We start from the raw sequence: 26,163 nt of genomic DNA on the forward strand, positions 1-26,163 counted from the left end.
CTTGCTTTACGTATTTAAATTTCAGCACATAAAGAAGTCTTTCTTTATAGATGACCACATAATAGATATGACCAAATTAATGTAACCAATCACCTACTGATAAACATCCAAGGTTTTACTATTTCAAACAATGCTTGCAATAAATACCTTACAAGAGCAAAAATTTTAAAGATAGAAATTGCTGGTTCATAGTCTCTTTGCATTTTTAATTATGTTAGTTGCTGCCAAAAAGGCCTCTAAAAACATATCAATTTACAATCCCATCAAAGCATTGCCTGCCTTTTAAAAAATGAAACAGAAATAATGCAGCAGTATAGAAGAGAGGGGACTGGGAGAAGAAAAGCATGTTAGGAACCAACCAGTCATAGGTCTAGAGTAACCAACCGCTATCACGATTCATAACACATTAGATGACACATCTTCAACATCAGTTCCACATGTACGAAATGAGGGTGTTGGTCAACACTGTGGGTAAGGGCCCCTCCAGCTCAAACAGTTTCTGAAGTCCCTGAATTTGCTATATATAAGAAATACACATTAAATATGAAAACAAAACACTTATTCTCTTGGGCTACTCAGAAATAAACAAGAGCTGGGAAAGTCAAACTGTTGCACTAGGAAGGTAAATGCTTTGATAAAATCTTTGCTATGAACTTTAAAATGTACGTGAAATTGAGACCGTAAGAAGTAGCTACCTAAGAGAAATGATAAAAACTATTTCAGAAATAACAAAAAATTATTTTAATCATTTGAATGTTTTCCTCGTTTAAGACAAGCTGCACCTCAGTAGAAATATAGCTAAGTGGCCATCACAAGCAAGGACCAAAACCCCCTGATGGCTACTAATTGATAAGAAGTCACAACATCCCTTTCAAGTTCATCATTTGAAAGAGTGGATTTTAACAGGAGATATGATTTGCTAAGCTAAATAAAAGCCTTCGTTAAGAAGTGGCAGGATCATAAACCTGCTGCTGATAAACTGCCAACATACCCAAGGCCGTCAATGAAGGGCTGCCCATTTAACATATTGTAGCTTTAAAATGAGTTGCTTTAGAACAAACAGTTCTATGTCATGGCAGGCCTACGACATACCAGATGAAGCTGCCGCTCTACCATGTGAGCATGCGTGCACATGTGTGTGTGTGTGTGTGTGTGTGTGTGTGTGTGTGTGTGTCTAAGGGCCATGCATATACCACGGGAGTACCCAGCCCAACGACCCTTAAGGTCACCTTCCGTGATTAGAGCAACCACCTAAAATTCAACTTCTCTATCTGCTTCAAAAAAGATTCAGTGTTGAGCCTAAAAGCAGCCATTCTTCCAACAGCCAGAGGTGGTTTCCCACTGCTATTAAATGATAGGCCTGGTGGTCATCCCTGGAGCCTGCCTCCTTAATCCTGTCAAACACAGCTTCTTCAGCCCAGTCCTAAAACAATATTTTTTTTAATATGGCATGCTTTGATTAAATAGGTCATAAATACATGTAAAAGGTATAGTCTCAGTCTAGTCAAAGTGGTTACAGAATCATCACACCGGATCTTTTCCTGTGTGTCCGAACAAATTGTTAAACTCATCGGGTAGGGCTGTAAATAGATATGGTAAAGTCTTAATTATTCACAGAGATAGATGGAGAGAAAAAGCACTGTTAATACAAAAGTCATCTTAACATATTAAATTATCTACTATCAGCACTTAATTACTATAGTAGAGTAATAATTAATACTCACATAAAAATCAAAATTCTCAGTTTATACATTAAGAATTTTATTAGCTCCAATGGATCAAATGTGTGCAATTATACATGACAACTTCACAGCAATCAGAGTATCAAGGCTGCGTATGCCATTGAAAAAAAAATTATATGCAGTATTTACCTCTGGCATGTGTAATTTTATTATTTTAATCTTTAAAAAAAACAGGACCTACTAAGTTCAAGGAACAAAGCCATAAGATAGGATCACTGATATCAAGGAGCTTCCAATGTAGTTAAAAACATTCAAGAAGTGTCCTAAAAATGCAAACTAATGTAAAGCATCATTAAGAAAAGACCAGACGCACAAAGCAAAAGGAAGTTATTACCCCAGCCCCAGCTTCCCTCACCAGCCCTTAACTCTCATCCTTGTTGTCCAAACAATATGGTAAGTAACATTAGAGTTCTCCTCTCTTGGACTAAAGCACGTTTTACATCTCTCCAAGTTCCCTCAGTCGAGTGGAGGTAATTGTGTATATTTTCAGTGGCTTCATTCAGCTCCTAAGGAAAAAGGGAATGAGATCTAAAAGCTGTGCTGAAATAAGATCCAAGTACAAAAATGCTATACCCAAGTTCAACGATTCTAGATGATGTAAACTAAAAATGATTCAAAGTTTTAATTACCACATGGTATTAAAGTGAAAGCAACTGTTTTAGCCACCAGAGTCTACGTCTCTAAGAAAACTAATGAATTAAGAATATATTCTAATAAGTATTATGATCTAATAAGTAGGTAAGATAGTATTTTAAAACTCCAAGTCATAAATGCACTATACTATTTAATTGTGATGACCTACGTGAACGAGGAAACAAGCAACATGGAGAATTCACTTCCTCCTCCTTTTCTTTAGCCTTTTTCTTCCTCTCCCTTACCCCCAACCAATTACTTAGAGCAATTTCCCTGACTCTATCAATCTCTTAGAAACATACATAATGCTTTAAGATTAAGGGACTGCCCAAAAGCCATTCAGGTCATTTTAAGAAAAAATTATTTTTCAATAAATGTCTTCCAAGGTTTCTACAAAGAAAACTGCCTAAGCTTCTTCCATTCCCCCTAAAAATGTTTTAAAGACAGTTACAAAATAATATACTTGTTTTTAGTTCAAATTTTAATAAATACTGGAACACAGCACTGTGAAGAAATGGGGTAGGCTGCCAAGACATGCAGAGAGGGGTTCTATGGTTATTCATGGGCTAACCAAATAACTCAATGGCAAATTACAATTTTGGATGAGTTGGTAAAGTTCTTTAAGCCAAGCAAAAGACTTAACATACATTCCTCTTTAGTTTTTACCACCTCAAACAATACACCGGGAAAGCGCTATCAAAGAAATACTGATAAATTATACTTCAAAATCAGATAAAGAAAGCATATTTCAAAGCCCTGAGTGAAGAGCATAAAGGATGCAGACTATGCAGATCTCACTACTGGATCACCTACCATTCACGGTTAACCTACAGATGCAAATAAAACTTTCTTATTGACAGTAAGTCTAAAGTACTGTGTTAGCTCCCTTTTCCTCTATATTATTTGCATTCCAAACTTTGAATTCAAGTGAATTAAACAGTATTTCCTGAATTTCCACTACAAACAAGTAGCACAGTAGATGCAACAGATAAAACAATAAATAAGACAGATGTCCTCTTTCTAGTGAAGAACAAAAAGATTATCTTGAATCTGTATTCTTCCCCATGCACCCTCCATCCAATCTGTCTGACAGTTAAGTTGGAGAAACAAGATGAATCAATAACAATCTTTACTGGGTGGATATTTTATTGATTCAAGTTTGGACATCATACATTCTATTAAGCACCTGGCCTGCAACTTTTTTTCTCAGAACAAAAACAGTGGTATTTCTAAAAGCCCACCAGATTTGGAACATATTAGTTTCAGAAACTTAACAAGTTTAAGAAATAACCCTTATAGATTCTCTACTATAGTGAGCTAAGGTAATCTAAATGTTACTTTCATCTGGAACAAAACAGTATTTTGATCTTTTTTCTTGATTTTGACAGCATTCTAAAATAAGTCTGAAGACAGCGTCTTCATTCCTTTGCTTATAGAAAATAACCAATCCATACTTTATATGGTTCCAAATAGTAATCTTGCAAGTCAAGACTTCCAGCTGGCATCAGGAAGACACCAGCCTGTGGTATGAGTCCTTCCAGAAGTCACCTAGCCACAGACCTAAAATTAAGGCAAACTCAGAATCCTGGCCCTGGAAAAATAGGTAGTGGCCATACTGCTAGGAGTGCTATGAAGACCTAAGTGAAGCTTTTAAGACAAAAACCTGTTTACAACAGCCCTACCTCTGAGGAGCTGAACTATAAGACCTGGAGTCGAGATACAGTTGCTAAGCTGCCTCCTATATCCATCTCTGGGCACAGTCACCTTAAACTACAATCAGAACTACCAGAGGTAGAAAGAACATCATTCTGGAGTCCAGGGTAAAAGGTACTGAACTAGAAGTCCCAGTTCTACTTCCCCACTCAGGAGGTTGAATCCTTGGGCAAACCACCTGACCCCTGAGCCTCATTTACCCCATCTAGAAAGCTCAATATTGCAGGGAGCTGTGGCAAGGTCCTGGAAGAACAGAAACATTGGCTGTCACCACTGTTACTAGAGAAAATGTTCTTGCCTCCTGGTTCTACCATTTTAAGTGGTGCACTGGCTTTAATTACTGATTCCACTTGTTCTCCTGTCTTAATAGCCAGGTTTCTCAGCAACTAATAAACAGGCAGCTCCTTGCTGCCCCCTCCCAATACACTGCAAACTTGATATTCAATACAAAATCTCTTGCTCTAATTGCAGTCTTAAGAAGCAATAATTTGGAAGTTACTTTAAGAAGATGTATAAAAGCGAAAGCAAGATCTCTTCACTTTTCTTCTCTATATCAAAAAAACTATGTTGTTCACCATGAAATCAAACTTGGCCCCCTACTGTCCACAAAACAATACTGATAGATTAGCCACACTCATTTAAAAAGTCCAAGGAGCAAGAATACATATAATTCCCCAACAGCCTCAGTTCCAAGTGAGGGAACAAGCCTCTCTAGCAAACCAAGAAGATGAAGCAGCATGTAGGGTGGGGTCAATCACTTTTCAAAAGGAAGGGAACCTTAAGAACTGGAATGAGAAAGCTACAATGAACAGCCTTGAGAACCCTTGGTGGACATAGTCTTAGGCATGAGGAAGACTCAAGGTGTGGATTAGTGCTTTTAAAAGCATCCAAGCTTCTGACTCTTTACTTCCTTTCTGCCACTAGAACTATACTAAGAGGGAAGAAGCCAAAGAAATGTTTTCTCTTTATGACTTTTTTCTAGGTGTTTTGAAAAATATACCCAGAGAAGGTTTCTGGCACATCATGCTGTCAAGAAAATAAAACTACAGGGGAAAAACTGGGGGTTCCATGTAGTTCCATACATGTGCCTGGGATCCATTCTTCCTGGGACAATAGCAGAATTAGGACAATCACAGTGGCATCTCTCTCCAGCCACAACTTAAAACTTGGCAGGTTCTGTATTGCATAAATATTCTTCACCTGTGACTGGGCTTCTGGCAAACCAGGAAACATACCACAATAAAGAATCAAGAGAGACAAAAATTACATGGAAGAAATGGGGGGGCAGAAGGAGAGACACCAAAACTAAGCAAATAAAAATACACACAAAACTAAGAGAAGTCCCACACCTTGCCCCTAAAGCAATATGTAGTGACCAGGCCATAAACCTAATGCCCAGGGGTATCTCTGTTAAGATATATACCTTTCCTCAATTCCTCAAATGATATTAAGCCAGAGGCAGGAGGATGGGGGCAGATTGTGACATCTTTTAAATAGTCATTTTCTGCCTAATCCCCTTAAGCAGACAAACCAAGGAATATGAGGACAAGGACACTTTATAAACATTTCTAAAGCTTCTCAGTATCTAACTCTTAGTGATAATGAGTGATGAAACAATAAGTATTACACAATCTTCCTGGTTTCTGAGCATAGTCCCAATACAAAAACAAAAACAAAAACAAAACGACACTTTTTAAGATCTTTTAACAAAACTAAAAGAAAAAAACTTTAGATGAATTTGAAAAAAGTCTAGACTCCAAGTTAACCACCAGCCCACATATCCCAAAGCTTATCATATCACACAGTAGAAGCTCCAGGACGATTCTCAACCTGTAGAGAAATAAAACACCCTTGTTTTTCATCAATTTTCAATTCCCTATCCTCACTCAACAATGAAGACATTCTATCAGTCCTTCGACCATTTGCTCCAGGGCACATCAAAGTAAGATATTCTTTTAAAAGAATAGTATAATCGCGGCAGATGCCTGGTACCAAGAATTATTTTCAAGTGCCTCTTAAAAACAAATTTAGAAGATAAAATAATTTTTTTAAAAAACTATACACACAATTCAAAATAAGCATACACTTTTACTCACACCCCAAATATCCAAAAAAAAAAAAAATTAGCTAGGCTGGAGACTGCCAATTTTTTAAACCACAAGCATTAAGCTCCTATTATTCTGAAGAGTTTTGCTAAGATGTACAATACAGGGACACATTCTAATTCCTCGTTATGACTGGCCTAGCTCAAGTGGCTGCCAGGAGAGCAGAGCTTTAAAGGTATTGTTCCATCCTCAAAAGCTATATTAGTGCTGGTTGATAAAACAGATCTTCTATCTGTTTGCCAGGCTGAACAAAAAGTTAACCAGAAATGTAAGTGCTGAAAGTCACCAAAAGGAAGGCTCTACACTGACATTTTCTACCTACTTAGCATTCATCTGCATTCATCTCACTAGACATTAACACACCAAAGTTGCTCTCTGCTATTCAAATTGTGCTATTATGTTCAGGAGTAGATTAATAATATCCACCTTCCTTACTGCAAAATAAAATTACAGCATTAGTCCAAACATGACATGTGGAACTTCTTTCAACTTCTGGCACATCAGCTCACTCTACTGCACAGGTGGGAGATAGCTTTGCTAAAGGATCCCTTGCTGTTTCTAGAGAGGGAGAAAAAGGCTGAAGACTGAAAAAAATGAGGAAGAGGACAGAGAAACAGCACATATAAACCTCACACCCACTAACCTCTCGTATCAGCTTTTTTACAGCAATCCTGGGGAAGAATGTCTTTTCTAAGCTGACACTATTAGCAATGAGGGTAGCAGGTGATCCACGGGCCTCTTTTAAACAGCTCATAACATCCTATTACTCTTCACAGCACCATGCAACTTCTGCTGATCCCCCAAAATCTGAACAACTACAAGCAGGCAACCAGCAGGAAGAAATCCCTGCTCCCAATGGAGGCAGGTGTAACATCCTAAGGAAGGGGGAAAAGGTAAGACAACCTGTTGGAAGCAAGTCTTGTACAGAAAAGAGAAACCATCTTGCAACCAGAGATTAAGAAAGGAGAAGTCCATGACTAGACTTCTCTAACTGAAATAAAAGAGACTACAAGATCTAAATTTGTAAGGAGCAATCCAACAAAAGCCAAACAGTTGCAAATATAAAGAAAATCAAAATAATATGAAATCTTTAAAACTACTGTCTTCGTCTTTATATTTGAGTAAATTTTTAAATTCCCATAGCTTTTAGAACTATAGCATGAGAGTCATAAACTACAAATACCCACAAAGGCCAGGCAGTAATGTATTCCAAAGTGAAACAAAGCATGCTCCACATAAACAAGCAATTAATGAATATGGGCTCAGTTTCGCTCCACCCTTCCAACTTTTCAAGAAATATAAAAGACAGCTCTAAATCTTTATGATATTTTCCAACACTTAAATAAATAATTCACTATTTTTTTTAAATGTAGGTTAGACCAAATAAAATAGCTACGAATAACATGTAGCCCATGGGCCACCATTTGAGACCTGTGGCAGAAACTATTTGTTCATTTCTACCTGTTTTTCCCTTTCATCCTCTAATAGCAGCAATCCACTTGGTCAAAGAAAATACAGAAGTCCCCCCTTATACACAGGAGCTACGTTCTATGATCCCTCCAGCAGATGCCTGAAACCTCAGATAGTACTGAACCCTATTATCTGTTTCTTCCTATACATACATACACACCTGTGATAGATTAATTTATAAATTAGGTAAAGTAAGGGTTTAACAATAAAAATAATAAAATAGAACAACAATACACTAATAAAAGTTATGGGAATGTAGTCTCAAAAATATATTTTTGTACTGCACTCACCCTCCTGATGATGGTGATGATGATGATGTAAGACAATAAAATACCTTGAGTCAAGAACTTTGACCTTTTCACTTAAAGGATGCAATTTATGGCTTCTCTTCTGCGTATCCAAATTGCCAATATCATAACTCTTGCACTTTGGGGCCATTATTGAGTAAAATAAGAGTTACTTGAACACAAGTATTCCCATACCAAGACAGTAGATCTGATAACCAGATTGGTACTAAGTGACTAATGGGCTGAGAGTATATACAGCATGCCATCCAAAGCGGGATGGCATGAGATTTCATCATGCTACTCAGAAAAGTGTGCAGCAAACTTATGAACTGTTTATTTCTGGAATTTTCCATTTAATATTTTGAGACTATGGGTAATTAAAACCTCAGAAACTGAAACTGCAAATAAGCAGGAACTACTATATTCTTCAATAAGTAAAATGTAACAAAATGCTTAAGATCCAATGCAAAAGTGCAAGCTGGATAAGAAAAAGAGACAAATTAGAAAATAAAGGGACGAGTGAGTACACTGCACATGACCCAAACTGCCAGGCTAGAACTAGCATAGTGCTCAGAAGCACAGACAGGTGACTACAGGACAGAGGGCTAGCACAGAGAAGAGAGGAAGGATGTGGGTAACTTGAGTTCCTTGCAGAGAAAATGGCACGGAAGAGATGAAGGTCAAAGGCATCAATGACCTGGTATTTGGAATAAGTCCATGAGTCATTCACAGCCATAGGCCAGAAAGGACCCCAAGGGTTTAAATGAAATAAACCAGCAACCAGTAAGTAGGACCTCCGGGAGAGAAAGTGCTGTTGAGTAAACTCAAACAGAAATAGGCCGTACCTGAGAATAGGTTATAAAAACTTGCTCATCCTATAATAAACTTTTTATATTTAAAATGTTCTGGATAGCTCTGCAATAAAGGTGGGTGATCCTCACGTCACCAAAGGTACCTCCAATAGAGAAGCAGCATCAGTGAAATAGAAAAATCTCACTTCCAAAAAGTAGCTCAAAGGAAACTCAAGATCAAGTACAATCAGTTCCAGGAATATTTTCTCCACCTTAACCAATTTGCTGAATTTATTTTCAAATACACTGCGGTTTATTTGTTTTAAGAAATATCTTTTGTACCCTTGATACACACAAATGATGCCTAAAGAATAAAAAATGTCAAATATCCTTTAAAAACTAAACAAGTAAGCAATTTCTAATGACTTACTTGACAGGGCTTCCATCAATGACCTTTTACTTGGGTTGATGAGAGGGTACTGAAACAAGCAGGAAAAATAATGCATTTCTGTGTAAACTCCATAACACGATATATAGGAATAAATCCTTGATGAGAGATTAAATGAAACTCAAATCAAGAAAGTATATACTGATTAATGTAAATGCTTAAATTTAAAAATTTGATTTCTCATTGAAAAAGATAGAAAATTTAAATTAAGACACTTATATTCCTGGCATGTTAGCTGGCTAAATTCTCATAGTTTCATACTTAATCTTTTAGCATTAATTATATTTTTGAGAAATCATTTTAAATTTCCCTTTCAAATTCCGTCATCGTAGATAATTTATATCTATTTCCACACTGAAATTTTCAGTCACAATTCTCCCAAAACCTCCCTATGCAGTATACAACACATGATAGCACATTATAAAGAATGACTAAAAATGACAGTTCATAACAACACATTGAAGGTCAAATATATAAAACCTAATCTACATGGATCACCTATTACCACCTTTCCGACTCAGTAAGCACCGTCATTCCACTGCCAAAAATCTTGTACTTCAATAAGCTCATCTTCATATTTGAGATGTGGAGGGTGAGGTTTTATACTTGAAGAAAGGTTAAGAAACCAAGGACACAGGTAACTAAGCCAAAACCAGATGACGAAAACTTCAGACTGCCAGCCTAGTATTTTCCACCTGGCTCTGCTAAATTAAGAATTTCAACCTAAATGAAAAAACCTACTGAGGCAAGACAACTCGGTAGCTAAATTGGCAGCACTGTACTCACGAGAAAATCTGACATGTGTAATATTTGTTTACAAAATCAGAACGAATTTTAAAACAAACTGTGAGGAAACAAGGAAGCTTAGTTTGCCTTTGATGAAGCTAAAGGCCCACATCACTAACACTAACAGCAGATAAGAACTGATCCGAGTGACTTCGCCCTGCTATCACCAGTGTAAGACAACAACTCCAATTTTCAAAGTCCTATTTCCCAAATAAAACCTCGTTTGAACACTATTTACTCCAGAGGGCAGGATGGTAAAAATTGTAAGGAAATGTCTGTGTATGTGCATTTCTCTAAGGAGAAAGGGTCCACAGTTTTCTTCAGATGCTCAAAGAGATTGAGAACTCCTCAATATTAATAAGAAATTTTGATTTTACAGTAACTCCATAATAAGAAAATATAGGAAAGCTAAGAATTCTAAAATAACTATTTCCTTATTCTTATAAGGAGATAAAATTAGTCAAGAAAATGTCTACTGAAGCTTGAGGTGAGTTTGACCACTCCTAAACTATAAAAGCAAAATAAAATGAAACCCCATCCTGAAAGAACAGTTAATTGGTTTGGTATTTATGAAAATAGGAATTTTTGTGATATTCCATTAATATAGTCTTTAAAGCTTCTGAAATAATCTCCAATATGAACAGCTTGCAACAACAAAAATTCTGCAAGAAAAGCTAGTCATGTAGAATATAGTTTTGTTTTGTTTTTTTTATGAGAGACTCCTTTTTTTAAGTCAGAGGGAAAAGGCTGGTATGAGTTTATCACTATTAGATTGGACAAGGAAAAAATATACAGATATCTCAACCTAAGAGTTCAAAATATCCAATCTAAAGCAAAACTTTCAACATTTTTTTACAATAAAAAACTATAATTTCACTATAACTGTCTCTCAACAAATAAGTCTATTGAGAAAATTTCGATGTTTTTTTCAAATAAAGAATTTCTAGAAGTGGGAAAGGGGGTCTTCCTGTCAAACCTTATTTGCTATTCATTTTCAGTCAGAAACTGACATAATATAAATCATTAATATAGAGACGGGTACTAGGAAAGCACAAGTTTTAAATAAGAAAAACGTGGTTACTTGCAATTAAAGACTACCTTCAAATTGGTTTGGTTTTAACCCCACGGCACCTATTCCTACAACAATCTTGGTTATTTTATCTATTCCTCTCTTTCCCAAAGCACCTATCCTCCTCTGCATGAAGATTTCTTAGAAGGAAAACTCTCATCTGTCATCACACAAAACTATTCAGCAACATTCAAAAGAGAAACATACAGTTAGGAGTATCAATGAAATTGAGGCAAAGCCTAACCCAAAGCTCTAAGAAACTAAATAATATCTTTACCAAAATTAGATATTTTTATGTAGAATAGTCTCTGAAAATTTAGCATGGCATGAAAGGGGAGAATGCCTATGGGAATGCATCTAGCGATGTTTCTCACAGAAGAGTCACATTTTGTTTTGTTTTATATAATGGAATTATGAGGCTCATGATTTTATAGAAAGTCATCTTCCCTTAAAAAAAATTCTCCTGTGACCTCACTAAAATTAAAGTATGAGACACATCACATCATGCATGCTAAACACCAAATCTGTTTATTTCTTCTTAGTGAAAAAGTTCCTAATTATTTCACAAAACCTCTATAGAATTTTATTATACTAATTTCTATTTTTAGTTCAGATTCTCAAAGTTACCATTCCTGTTTAAAGCATAATTTAACAAATATCTTTTAGCACACAAAAGCCTTAAAATATTGCCTTTCAAGATTAAGTGCCTTATTTCTACTTGGCAGATTTATATTACCTGAAATCAAGAAAAAAAAAAAAAGAAACCAGCATTGCAAACCACCCAGAATCCAGAATCAAATAAACGATGTGTTTTTCCCAATGAGAAACACGCAATGAGTTTGGCATTAAAGTAAATAACATGTGGGTGGGTTCTGAGAGAAACCAGAACTAGCAAAGACTTCCACATCTGTAAAATGAAACTGGACAAAGCAAGCGAACATTCTATGTATCTAATGTCCTCCACAGAGTTAATTCAAGAGTTGGGTGTGGTATCACCAGTGTATAAAGCCTTTGATTTCAAACTCTTTTATAATACAATACCATAGAGCAGCAATACTGACAGCTAAATATCAACAATCAAGGAAGCTTCTGACCAGGATAAACTACATAAGATATGGGTCCCAGTGGGAAATTAAACTATAGGGTCCTCCTGTCCAAAAATTCAAGAATTCCAAGGGGGAGGCGTTATTACTGTACAGGTCGCATGCCCAGAAAGTGGCCTTACTTTAAACAGCACAAGTATCCATGCGCTATTTAAAACAAAAACAAGTAAACAAACAAACCAAAAAAACACCTAATATGTAGTTTAGTCTGATTATTGGCCTGTCCTGCTAAACATCCAAAGAAACAGAAAGAGCTGGGGTGGACTGCTATGGGCAAGTTTTCCACAGGGTGGCACACCATCCAGGCCCCATACCACCTCACCTATACAGTTCCCAATAATGTCCAATAAAAAAATAAATACATAAATAAATAGATAAATAAATAACCTGACCTGGCTAAGTACTGTGGATCTCTAGGCTCCCTTACTTCCATATCAGCATTATTGGTGACAAAGGTGGTAATAAGAATATGATGATATAGTGGATTTACTATGACTTCAAATTAAAGCAAAAGGGCTGACCCTTCCATACAGACCAAGCAATCTAAACTGCAAAAGGTAAAGTCAGTCTCGATAAGATGCTATTTCAGAGTATTCAGTCCTTTGGGGAAAAAGAACATGAAGGGTAATTTGCCACTGTGGTGCTCTTGTGCCATGTTAACTCCTGAAAAGTGTTACAGGTTTTTTATTTTTAAAAAAAATTTCCATCAAAGAAAGAGTAAAAGGTTGATCCCAGCTTAGAAGTCAGGGTATTCTGGATGGCTTTGAGGTGTCCTTAAAGAGAACTTGACTCTTGCTTCTAAAAGAGGAGAGAACCTGGGGAGGGGGGAGCAGTATTTTTAAAATTCACAATCATGTTAACAAGAAAAGCACTGAAGGCTGGAATGGCTGAAAGTAGTAACAAGGATTCAGCTAGTAACATCTGTGCACAAAGAACCAAAACAGTGGATTAAGAAATGGGGTAGTAGAAATGCCACTTAAGAGCCTTGTTCTTCTTCATAACCAATGGGAACTGGGTCTTAACTAAAAGTGTCAAAACTCAAACAGAGAAATAACTTGAGTCTCTGATGAAAAAGCATTAACCAGAATAAACAAATAAACAAAAACAATGAGAAAAGGAATCTCAACAACTAACATACATCCTGAGCCTAGAAAAAGGAAAATAAGGTTCCACAGTAAATAACGGATGTGCTTGGCTGACACAGACCAGTTTTGGGTACCCATTCCATTCTAGAAACATATCTTAAACCTAAAATCCTCTTGAGCCATGTAGAAAGAGTATGTGTAGCTTAAAACAGCTGACCTGGCATGATTAAAGGCAAACTCTACACAGTGGAGGAAACACCTAGAGACATGGAGACCTTAAATCCATAAGGCTCTGTCTTTGAAGGGGAAACAAAAAAACCTCATTCCATGAAAGGCTGCAGCACAAAGTTACCAAAATAGCGAGTAAGGGGCCAGTTTTGATCACACAAACACAAAAATATTCTCTCAAAAAAAGAAAAGAAAAAAAAAAAAAAACAAGAGGAATCCTATTAAATTGAACAATGTGTTTCTTCATAATCTAATTTTTCCTACCCCACCCCAGCCATTTATCTTCTTGATGTTTTCTTCTTGTGCCCTCTTCCCCTCTCCTCCCCTATTTCCAAGAACACTTTCTCTAAGTATGCATACCCCACACACACACCTGAGCAAGTTAAATAAACATTCCAATGTTAAATAAATAAAAGAATAGCCCCAAAACAAATGCAGTAACATTCCAGCTCATCCAACAAAATAGTCACCATTTCTAGACCCAAAGGTCCAGATGAGAAAGTACACCCAGAAAAGCTTTTCCACCCGCTCACCAAAATGGAGATTCCAGGTCAGCTTCCGCAAGAAAGAGCTACCTTAGCACAATGAAAAAACTCAAAGGACTCTGGGGAAATGATTCTTGAGAAAATTGTCTTCAAGGGCAACTAAACAGTATTTCAGACAAACCGATTTTACTTAAGGGGATGGGGAAATTACACCCCAGCTGGTATTTGAGTGGTTTTAAATAGACTTATTTGCTGTAAGTTTGGGGGCTGAGCTACATTTTTATAAAGACAAAATTATTATGGGTAGGCCCACTAAAACATTAAGTTTTAAAAAGCTCTTTGTCCTTGCCGGAGAGATTTCGTTTGGCATTGTTAAGCACCATTCTTTGGTGAGGGAATAAAGGAGAGTAAGATAGCTGGTTACAAATCCTCCTTTTCTCACATTTTCAGAAAAGAAGATGGAAATTTTATCATAAAGATGATCTTTTAAAACGCTATTTTATATGACCATCTGGACAGTTACAACTCTCGTAGTTCACATCTAGATTTCGAGCTTCAGCCCTCTAGGATAAGTAGGCTCTTAAGGAAACGCAGTGAGAAAGAAGACTGTTTGCTGGTCACTATCATGACCACTGGAGGAACACCTGCCGGTGAAGCGATGCTGGTCCGCCAAGAGGCTCCACCAATGTCATCAGTGTACACACACACGTCGGTGCACAGGGGCCGCAGCTGACCAGCGCTCGAGACCGAGCTGCACGCGCAGCTGCCGCAACCACAGCCAGCGAGCCAAAGCCCTGAGCCTGCTTCGCCCCGTGGGCCGGCCGGCTCCGCGATTCCCGCCCAGCGAGCTGCTCACGCGCAAACCGGGTTGCGACCAGGAGCTGCGACCTCACGCGGCTGCGCCCAGCCTCGCCTAACACCGCGCAAGGGGGAGAGCGGCCCGGGAGACCCTCTTTGCTCTGCCTGGGGCGGCTGCGGTCCCACACCACCTCCGCACACTGCGCGGCTGTTCAAAGTCTGGAGACGCCCCGAGAGCTCCAAGGACCACGCGCGAGGAGGCGCTGTACCGAGTGGGCACGCCACCAGACACCACCCGGCTGAAGTGCACACAGCCACCCACAAGGCGGGGTTGCCTGTCCACCACAGGAATACTACCCTTTTTCTAGAAAAGTCCCCTCCCCCACTTTCCCTCCAATACACTCACCTGCGTCTCGGCGCTCTTCTTCTCGCGCTACACGCGGCCGTACCGAGCACGTCCACGCCGGTGCACGCTGCCCGGCGCGACTGGCCCGGCTCCGCTCCCGCCGCCCCCAACCAGCCTGTGCCCACAGGAGGAGCGGTGCCACCTCCCGAGGCGCCCAGTTCCCTGTACTCCCGCCGCAAGGGACCGAGCTCTAGGAACTTCGTGTGCACAACCTCCGCCGCCCCCACCAGCGTTCCCGCCCAGAGCCCAGACCAAGGCTGCAGCCGAGCGGAGGCCGGACCCCGCACGGCGCCGCGGCGGCGCGCAAAGCCCTTAGCCTCGGCGTCCTAAACAGACCTGGGGCAAGGCGCAGCGTTCCCGCCCTCCCCGCGCACACTCCCACGCCCCCCGCACTTGCCTGCTTTGACTTGGACCTGGAGCTGCTACGGCTCGCGCCGCCGGCCGTCAGCACAGCCGCGGAGGAGTCGCTCCGGGCGGACTCCGCGGAGAGGCGGTGGTGGCGGCGGCGTCCCCAGTCCTGGTGGTGGCGGGAAGGCAGACTAGAACCCGGCGGAACCCCGGCCCCACCCGCGCTGGCGACCGGCCTCCTCACCCGGCCGGCAGCTGCCTCAGTGACGCCCCGGCACCGCGGTCCCGCCGTTTGTAGCAGGGCGAGGAGGAGGGGCTTGCTTGGAAGAGCGCCAGGAGGCGGGGCCGCCGGCGAGTTCGCGGCGCCGCGGCTACAGCCGCCGGCGCGTGCCCTGCCCCGCCGCCCCGCGAGTCGTTGCCTGCGAGAAGACGCCTGGCTGCGGCCGCTCGCACTCGTCCCTCCTGGCTTTCGATTTCGAGAGAGCTCCAGGACCAGGTTCCCCTGGCAGCGCGGGGAGCGGTGGCGGGCCCAGGGGCGGCAGATTCCAGGTTCAAGTTTGCAAACCCCCAGGATCCAGACGCTAACGGGGAGCCACAGCGATTCTCGCAGAGGTTACTCTGATATATACGTGTATCAAATATACATACATACATATACACATGTATTGCAAGCAGAGTTAAAAGGCTTTCTCCTCCCACACATACACACTTTACAGCCGAAGGGTCCTGTCCCTTCGAGGAAAACTAAAGGCTAAACCCCCGCTGTCCCTCTCTACCTCTCCAAATGTAATCACGTTCAAATAAGGCCTGAGTACCTGTGCGGGGTGCTATACTCTGCTTCAAACGCAAAGTAGGAAATCCTGCACTGGATTATACATGCGCCTGCTGCTCGCTGCATCCTTCCAACGCCCCCCACTGAAGCCCCGAAATGGCCAACTCTTCACCGATGGGGCGTACCATCGCTGTCCTGCCTTGGCCCGCCCCCACGCCCGGGTCAATCGCTGTTCCCCAGAAAAACCTGTGCCTGTCCTCAGATCCAGCCCCACCAATGGGAGTCTAAACCGACCCCGAGCCACGCGGCGGAAGCACGTCTTTACACCTGCTCAGCCGCTTATTTACGAGAGCACCTGTCGTGTTGGGTGGTTGGGGCGGAGGGGGGGGGGTGTTTTTATTGCAAAGGCTTTCGTTTTAACCCTTCCCCGTAAAATAAAACTACATTTTAAAAATACACCTGTCATACCTACCTGAAATCGCTGGAAGTAAAAGAGAAACTGAGCAGTGGGCGACTGAGTCGCCGCAAGAACGTGACTGAGGTTACAGCTTCAAGGGCATGATGCGGGTTTGATGCAGCAAGGTCCGCTAAGGGCGCCCAGCGCTCCCCACCCCCACGCGACTGGCGGAGCTGGGGAAGAAAGGGGGAAGGACTCTTCTAACCCAGGTTAGGGGCTGGGGAGGCAAAATCGCCCTCTTGTCAAATCAGGCATAGTAAAGTAAGAGGCTCAACCACCATCGAAATGGAGACAGACTATCCTTCAATTTGGGGGACCAAGACTGAGGACATCAGAAATAGCTAATTGATTCTATATTAGCATTTCTGTTGTCACCCCCAAATCTGATTTGCAGTTAAATGACCTTAATTGACTTTGTATGGGTTCCTGGGAGAACTGCTGAAAGCGCCTGCGCCTTTGACCTCCCTCTAAACAGTTAATTATAATATTTCCATCCCAAGCAGGCAGGATTGCTAAAAATGCTCGTTTCCAAACATTAGACAAAAATGGGCCTTTCAAATTTACCAGTCCAAGCCTAAACTCTTAGAATGCCTTCCACCCTACTTCTTGAAGCTGACTTTAAGTTATGCGAGACCTCTTTCTCAACAGTTCCCCCAAAGTCTTCCAAACCACTTGTACCTGCAAACGTTGCTTTTTGTAAAGAACTCCAGATCAGGTTAGCTTTATAAAGCAAGGTGCCCAAGCACTTGATTGCAAGAGAGAAGGGGAACCCAGGAGTGCCTAGTGTAAGTAAGGCAGTTTCAGGGAATGAAAGGAATAACTAAGAGAGATAGTTAATTTTTTTTTAAAATCTCCCAAAAGATGACTTCTAAACACAACATTTTCTCTTTTTTGCAGACTTATTTGTTTAGATTCTGAGAAATCTTTTACTTGTCCCATTTAAGAAGCTATTTTCCCAAGGAAGTCCTACCAGCCCAGATTTCCCACTCTTCCATTCCCCAAACCATGCATATCAATTCCCTGACCTTTTTGAGAACTGATTTCCAATTAGGAAAATAATTCCTTTGGTTACTATTGTCTGCTCTGTGCTCCCCCCCCCCCTCGCCAATTCTAAGCCTACATCTTGTAGATTACAGTGTAGGCCTAAAAAATAAACCATCTCCATTTTCCTCACACTCCCAACACCCAGAGGATGGGTGTAATAAATAAGGATGTGGGGAAGGGCTGAGGGTTTAGAATCTTAACCAACAGGAGTGTTTGCACATGAGTGGGGGGAGAGACGAGAACCCGTGCATTTCGAAGAGAAAGTACAGAGACCTCCATCTGGGCCCCGCAGTGTTTAAGAGTAAATACTAAATGACTGTATATTTCTTACTCTTGCCATAGTAAGGCCAGCTGGTAATTACCAGAGAAAATACCCAGTCTCTACATCAGTTTCGCTAACCCGTACTTGAAAATGGAAAACGGGGAACGTATCCAACCTCCAATTTGCCACAGTTGTATAGCTCTCATGTTAATTCTTTACAGACGTGAAATAGGTGGGTACATAGCAACGTGCTGGGCATAAATTAAGCAACAATGGCCACACGAGGTCCTGTTCGCCGCTGAGCTCCGGTGGTGGGCACTGCCACCTTGCCATTCTCAGACCCCACGGCCCCGGAGATAGCAGAGTTGCGTCCGGAGTAGGCTGGCCACGCGTTGGCTTTTCGAACCCGGAGGGTGGGTGGGGTGGAGAGCAGCGAGAAATCAACAACCTCAGCCGGCTTTTGTACCTTTTCCCCATTCTCTCCCTCACAAGCACCACATGAGCGCTCTAACGCACACACTCACACCCCCTCGTGCCAATAATTTAAACTTCTCTTAGGCAAAGGCACCTCGTTCACTGCCACCACCATCGCCTCAGCCCTCCCCGCCCACCCCGCCCTGCGAACACCCTCCCCCTTTCCCACATCCACCCTGGATTCTTTTTCACAGTAGAAAGCCAGCTGGTTTCTCCTAAACCTTGGGAAATCACAAAAGTTAAAATGAAGCATGTGTCTGCCCAACGTCTCATCCCCAACCATCTTTCTCCCCGCGTCAGTTTAACAATAGCTATTCGAGAAAGGGCGGGGGTGGGGGGTAGGGAAAGGGGTGAGGGCTACGAAGCTGAGCTGGTTCCTGGGGTGGCTGCGAAGCCTTGCAGCTGCGGAGGACTTCCCCCTCGCCCCGAAGGCTAAGTCAGCCGCGTAGGACCAAGGACAGGGCTTAGAATTTACTTCCCTGCGCCCACCACTGCGAGGCTCCCAGGCAGCCGCCACTCCACAGACACAGCTCCAAGGATCTTATTTACTCTTTTCTGAACAAAGGGAATCTCATATCCGGCACAGGCTTAAGAATTCGGCCCTAAATTGGCTATCTTCTTTTCAAACAGATTCACGGTTATTTGCGCCCGTGAATTAGAGCCCGCACACCTAGTAGCAATGACGAGTTTTGACAGCTTCTACTCACCCCAGCCCCAGCCAGTCCCAGCCCTCAGGCGGCATGTACTTTTTTTCAATCAACTACAACTCGCTGCCTGGTGCAGCATCTAAATTCCATCTGGCAATCTCATCTCCCCAACACATGTTATCTGGTTAATGCAATTAAGTCTGGGGTTTTCTCTGGTCTCATCAGTAAGTCCAGGCTTCTAATTCCTCTTAACTGCACTAAAGCCTCTCCAGTAGGTTGTTTTTCGAAAGTAGAGGCATGCATCCCCCGAAACCCAAGTTATCCCTCTCTTCCCACGAAATGAACTTCCAACCTCAATTCCGAAGCTCACTCAACATCTAGACTCCCGTCGTACCCCTCCTCTACCCTGGCCACATTTCCCACTTAAGTTTCTGCCACTGACATTTGCAAATATTCAGTACGTCAAGCATGCGTCCAACGTCTTTTAGTCTAGCTCTCTAGAATTTAAAAAAAAAAAAAAAAAAAAAAGCAGAGCCGTAGCTTTGAAATGAGACAAACATGTGCAATTAACTTCATATTCTATATTCCGCTCACTTACAGGTTTTCTGGTTTTGCCAGCACATCGCTGAAACTAATGATTAAAGAAACCAAACCGAAACTTACCTTTCTCCCTTAAGGTTTTTATGTATGTGTGTTTTTTAAAGTAACGGTGCAGTTCTCCCAATAAAGATGAGCAAGAAGCTGCTGGATAGTTCTCTTAAGACAGCACGAAACCTAAACTGTGCTCGGCTTAAAAGAAGCAAATAAAAAGAAATGCTTTCGACCCCAAAGTCCAACGCTAAAAGAAATGCCGGAAAAAAATATGAAAGGGGAGGGGAAACTTAAAAAAGAGTTTAGAAAGACGGAGAGACTACCCTCCGATTGCCGTTCAACTAAACAAAAACGGGCAAGAAAAACAAACGAAGGAACAAAGAAAAGAGACGAAAGAACGTTTTTTCAAAAAGACGATGTCTTTCTCCTTGTTGCTTTTTAGTAGGTCGCTACAGGGGTAAGCTGCTGCATCTCTAACTGAGAACAGAAATAAGGGGGGAGGACGTCTTAAAAAGGAGGTGGACTGGACCACAGATTTATAGCACTGTATCACCAACCCCTTCTCTGCCTCCGCACTGCCGTGTGTGCAGCTGCTCTGCCAGGCTCCTATCCCGGGCAGCACGCGCGGAAGTATACGCCGAGTCGCGCCACAACGTAACTTGCTCATCTCCCCACAATCCTGATTGGTCCAGACGTTTCCATTGAGGCGGCTCAGGCGAGGCCGCGTGACATGATTGGTTAGGAGCTTGTGTCACTCTCGAGAGCTCAATGGAGTCCCGTTTCAAGGTAAGTTGTGCGGGGAGGTACACACTTAACAGCGGCGGCGAAGGGAAATTCAAGAAGCAAAAAGAGATGGGGAGAGAGCAACGTGGGAGGGTTGGAACTGTACTATCAGAGTTTGCGATATGGCACAATCTCCTTTCCTCTTAAATATTTCTCCTTCTGAAAGACTCTTTTCCTTTGCCATCACTGCCTCATCTATGGCACGTTTCTTTATAACATTAAATTCTGTCCGGTATGTATGAGTCGTTGAGAGCTCCCTCTCTTTGATCTGAGTGAAAGGGATGAAGGTACATCCATTACTTGCCGGCATGCTTTTTTCGATTTGTGTTCCAGTATTCAATATTAAACATTAGTCAATTTTATGTCTTTCTCTATTTTAATATATGCATATTGCAGCTCTCTTGTTTATTTTTTAAAGCATCTTGTTAGGATAAGAATGAAGTCAGAAATGCTTTCAAATAAAGCTGCACGGTTTAAATTAGCTTTCACTTCATATTAGAATAGAAACGTATAGGATAAACATCCTATCCAGGAAAAGAGGTACTGAGTTAAGGTCCTTCACTTTGAGGTCTATGATGACTCTCAAAATGAGCGACTGTATATAGAATTAGAACAAGGCACTGCTCTGCATTTGCTGGCAGTAGAGTTCTTGGATCACACATGTACTGCTGACAGTAAAGATATTCAAGCCTTTATCTGAGTTCTTTCTCTGAGGATTTAGGAAGTTTAACCAGAGAAGACCAAGTGCTTTCAACAGCGCTTTATAGATGAAGAGTACTTTATTAACAATATTTTAATAACATTCAGGAGGCTGGCAGACAGTTTTATTCATGATATCTATTTCTTCCTCCAAGTGAAAGTGTGGTCCTCTGAATCGACTTGATGTATAAGACAATATTCACTTGACTTAGATTCTTTCCCAGCTTGAATTTCTTTTTAATCTTGAAGCATACCTTCAACTTCCTAGACAGTGCTTACATTTCTTACACATTGTAAAATATCATCTCCAGAAGCTCAAGCCTTTCTAAAAGGAATTCTTTTACCTGTTTATTTCCAACTAGTTGCTATCTTTGAGAATGCCGGAAAGAGGAGACACAGGTAAGAGATTGAAGGAGGATGGAGGGGGAAAGGACAGATAGTCACAAAGCAAAATAACTGGAAAGTGAGGGGAAAAGTAAATCAGTTTCTTGAGAATGTCCTTGAATGTTGATAAATGATTAATGGCAAAGAACAAGAAGACCTGTTTATCTCCCATATAGCCTGTATGTCTGAGTTGTATTACTTTGCATGATAATAACTGGAAGTTGGGAAAGAAGGCCTGAATCTATATGTTACCTTATAATTAGCATTTATCATTATCATGCGCTAATCCCTGCCTCCATTTTTTATATAACATCAGGCCTGGGGTGGGGGGGTCTAATTTCAACTTAAAACTTTTATCTAGACCTCATTGGAACTCATGGGAAGAAGAATGAAAAGCAGTTTGAAGAAACGGAGTCAATGGGCTGAGGGAAGGACAAATGAAGGGAAAAGCAAGACCCTACACCTCATCTAGAATAGATTAATCACTGTATGAATAAACAATTGGAAGATTGGGGTTGTTGTCATCCTCTTTTAACCCCTCTCTTCACTCCTTGCTCAATACAGAGAAATAACGTTTAAAGTAATAAATATAATTTGGGTGAAAGTATAGAACTGTTTAATCAGATATATATGAAGTGATTTGTCTTTTCTTCTTGTTAACATGCTCTTAAGTATTAACTTAATGGAATCAATTGCATGTGTTCATGCAATATTATCACTTTGAAGAAAATCTTTACCATTAACTTACAATTACATAAGTGTCTTCTAACTTATGTGGAAACTAATACTTAATTTTATTCTGTGGTACATGTTTGTATCCACAAGAAAGATTTCATAGATTATAGAGGTAAATTTTCTTAAAAGATTGAGGGAGGGTGGATATGGAAAGCTGAGTGTGGGGTGAATTTCTTTCTGTAGTTAAAGAAATTATATGGAATATAGTAAACTTGTCTTTTCAAATGCAAAATGCTAAATTCTGTGGATTTGGTGTATATGCTTTTTTCAGTTTGGGCAGAGGAGCAAATATTTTTCAAAATGTCATTTTCAATATGTTTTTTTCTCTGTAGGTAAAATGGAGTTAAATTAAGAAATTTAAAATGTCTTTTAAAATGAGTTACTTCCTCAACAAAGCAAATGTTTTTAAATTTAGAAACATTTAAGTGGATAGAGATGCCATATGTAACATGTGTTTTTTAAACTTTTAAAAATAAAAAATAAATACTGCCACTTTAAAACAAATGCTATCCGAATGTAGATTTCACTGTGAAATTCATGTTTTTGTAGCCTGAAAAATTAACATATTCTATTTTGCAATTAATAATGACTATATGTAAATATCACACACCACATTAAGCAACTGCAATCCCTCTTCATTCATAGTTGGGTAAAGAATTATCCACAGCATTATAACTTGCGTTAGAAAAGCATTTTAAAGGCATGAGTTATGATTGTCATATTAACTCTGATATATCTTCAAAGTCCTTGGCATTTTTTAAACTGCAGCAGAGAAGGGAGAGATCTAGGGAGTTCTCAAGATCTTGGAGAAAAAGTTTGATGTGGACAAAGTTGCAAAAAGCATGGTTCTCAAAGCCAAAAAGTAATGAATTCAATTGATTATTTTACTAATGTCTTTTTGTAAAGGAACAGTTACTCACAGGAATACTTCTCATAAACTATAGTGGACAATGTCTTTTAGGATAAATAACCACCTTACAATAGTTGAGTCTATAGTGATGATTTTAGCATTTTATGATACAGGCCACTGTAAACCACTTTTTAAAAGTGAATAAATCAGATAATCTAGTTAAATGAGTTTACAATGTTTGGATTAAGGCGATAGTTCCACACATTATACCCTGTCAGATGATTAAAAATATCATTCTGTGTGTTAGTTTGTTGGGCCGTTTGTTGGGGTCTGTGGTTCATACTGTTGGAAATGTGATAATTTAATGCCTATATGATATTATATGGCTTAATGATTACGCTTTTATTTTTTAAAGAAGTATGTCAACTTCCCTTCTACAGTTTAAAAAAAAAAAAACAGGAAAAAAAAGTTATATAGAAAATTGACACCAACGTGAGTTTAGAACGTGGCAACCGGGCAAGAGAAAGAAGCAGGGATTAGCACCATGGACAGAGACTAGCGGACCCTGAACAAAGGTTTGCAAAGTCTGATAGTGTTTTGTCTCTTTCTGTGAGACGCGGCAACTGAAATTCTTCGGAACGTTCTATTCCACAGACTTTAAAGAGGCTGTCATACTCACTAGAAATACGTTTATTTTAAATTAGGCTGGCTTTTGCTAAGACCCGACCATCCTGACAAACCGCCAAGAGGGTTAGAGCCCCGACCGAACCCACTGCGCACCCTCCCACTGTCCTCTTTTCATACACTCCCTTGCCCTGGTGAACCTGCTTGTTATCAAAGTGGTCAGGCAAAATAAATGCAAATCCAGGTAGTCATCCAAAAGTCTGCTAAAGCTAGTCTAGAGTTTTTAATCCTTGAAATTCCCAGCGGGAATCGCAACAAAAACGCCTACCGCCCACTCTCACTCCCCTCCCCCAATTCTTCTCCCGGCTCCCACCACCTCCTGGCAAAGAGGCAAAGCCTTTTATCCGAAGGTGAGTGACCTTCGAGACTATTTTGCAAAGGACCTTTTATACTGCAAACACTTTCCATTAGGGTCAGTGCCAGGGGCGGCAGTGAGCAGGATCACACACATCCTTTACTTTCTCTTTACATTTTGTCCTTAAACTCCTGTTTGAGATAAAAGACTAAAAAGAGCAGACGCAGCGAGAATTCCCCCTAAATCCTGAGGTTACTGTTTACGCTTAAAGACATGTGAATTCTTTGTTGAATGTTTTTAAAAATTAAATGTAATCTAAATCTCTGCGGTAAATCTCTGCGACCAACCTAGGTTGTTCATTTCCACCATCACCCCCCCCCGCCCCCACCTTTTTTTCTTGGCAAAATCTGTGTGAGGTTCATTCTCCTTTAGGTGATTGGCCCGCAGATATTCAGGCTAAGATCTGTTGCACGTGCCGCAGAGTGTCTCAGAAAATTTATTTGCAGCTTCGGGTCAACGATCATATATGTAAACGTTCCTAAAAATGTCTTCAGATTTTTTCCCTCCCCTCTTTTGCTCAGTAGCAACTTTTAGCCAGATAAACTCAACGTCTTTCCTGAGCATGTAAAGCGAGATCTAGGCGACCAGACGAGGGTGAAGTAAGAAAAACTGGAGGTGAGAAAGGGCAGATCAGAGCTTTGTGTCCATTTTTTTTGTTGTTGTTGTTGTTGTTGTTGTTTTTATTTCCCAGGGATGTTAACAGCCTTCTCTAAGCTTCCTCCTGGAGCCCATACATCTCATGTAAAATTAATACAAGTAATTAAAAATAGCAGTTTCCAAAGTTAAAGGAAACCATCTGTCTCAGCTGGTGGCAATCAGTCATTTCGCTGGCCCCTTTACCGGGACCTGGGAAGAAACGGTTTTTCTGCTTCCGATGCTCAGAGGCTCTTTCTCACATGGAAGATTTATGTTTTCACGTGTGTGCGATGCACTTCTAATTTGAAATAATAAAGCCGGGCTGGGAGACCAGTCAATCAGAGCTATCAACTGCACTAGGCACGCAGCCCTACCCCCTACTTCCCCCGGTCTCTAACCCTTTTTCCCTCCTCCCCCGCTCCCTCACACATTCACTTTTCCCCCACGTGTGTTAAGATCAAACCCTTGCCCCATAGAGCAAGTGACCGCACCGGGGCACGGTGACAAAGGCGGAGTTTGTATCAGAAGAAGACTGAGGCCCGGGGAGACAGCGGCTAGAGAAACAGCTGTCTTATCAGCCCGCTGCAGAGATGGAGATGGCTCGAGAGGTCCTCAACAGATAATCACTTGAATAGGTTTGCAGTGCGCCAAACTTCACGCTTGATAAGGCCAACCCAATGTAGAGAGCAGCCCAGATCCTGTTCCATTCTGTTTTATCTGGGCTGTAAATTAAGAAATTGAAATTCAGGAGGCAGAGGCAGCAGTCTGCTGATAGACCGCTAAAGTAAACTGTCATTAAAATGCTTTCGGCAGGCAGAGAGGGGGCGCCTGGAATGGGATATTTTTTTTAATGGGGGGAGTGGAGCGTGAGAGAAAAAGCCCATCGGTTTTAAAAATTATTTGGGGAGGCGAAGCTGTGAGGAGTAGCAAAGGGACACACCACGTTTCCTAGTCATGATTCATAAACAATTTGAAAAGTATAAAGTTGTGTGAAAGTTTGGGATAATAGTCATTAAGGAACAATTTAAACCAATTTGATAGAAATTAGAATTCTGTATCAGAGCATGGGGCAGAGGAAGCTCTCTGACTATAAAGTATTATAAACTGATTCCGAATGGACTCTAAAGTTTTCCTTTTATTGTAAGAAAATCAGATCAACAAGATACAGAGAAATTACCATAAAAGGAGTTAACTTGACCTTTTTTTTTTAGTTGAAGTTGTAGATCCCACCAGAGAGATTCATGGTGATTTTTAGAATAGCCTAAGTTGTTAACCACAGTAAAGAATCTGCTT

The 26,163-nt window shown here is 40.9% G+C and overlaps 1 protein-coding gene across 27 annotated transcripts in view; it reads right to left on the minus strand.

The window, feature by feature from the left end:
- ELAVL2 (ELAV like RNA binding protein 2) overlaps positions 1–26,163 on the minus strand; it is a 151,353-nt gene that overhangs the window by 107,266 nt on the left and 17,924 nt on the right. For 10 of the 27 annotated variants that reach the window (XM_023536344.1, XM_023536340.1, XM_011369720.2 and 7 more), the window contains exon 1: positions 19,817–20,355. The exons of 4 other annotated variants lie outside the window; for them this stretch is intronic. The gene's annotated coding sequence lies outside the window, so the exon portion shown is untranslated. Of the gene's footprint in view, positions 1–15,149; positions 15,402–15,546; positions 15,788–16,312; positions 16,505–16,741; positions 17,096–19,816; positions 20,356–26,163 lie in introns of those variants that run through there. 13 more of the 27 variants (XM_023536343.1, XM_023536339.1, XM_023536327.1 and 10 more) reach the window with 7 other exon arrangements.

Source organism: Pteropus vampyrus, unplaced genomic scaffold (genome assembly GCF_000151845.1).
Source record: "Pteropus vampyrus isolate Shadow unplaced genomic scaffold, Pvam_2.0 Scaffold153, whole genome shotgun sequence".
Lineage (NCBI taxonomy): Eukaryota > Metazoa > Chordata > Mammalia > Chiroptera > Pteropodidae > Pteropus > Pteropus vampyrus.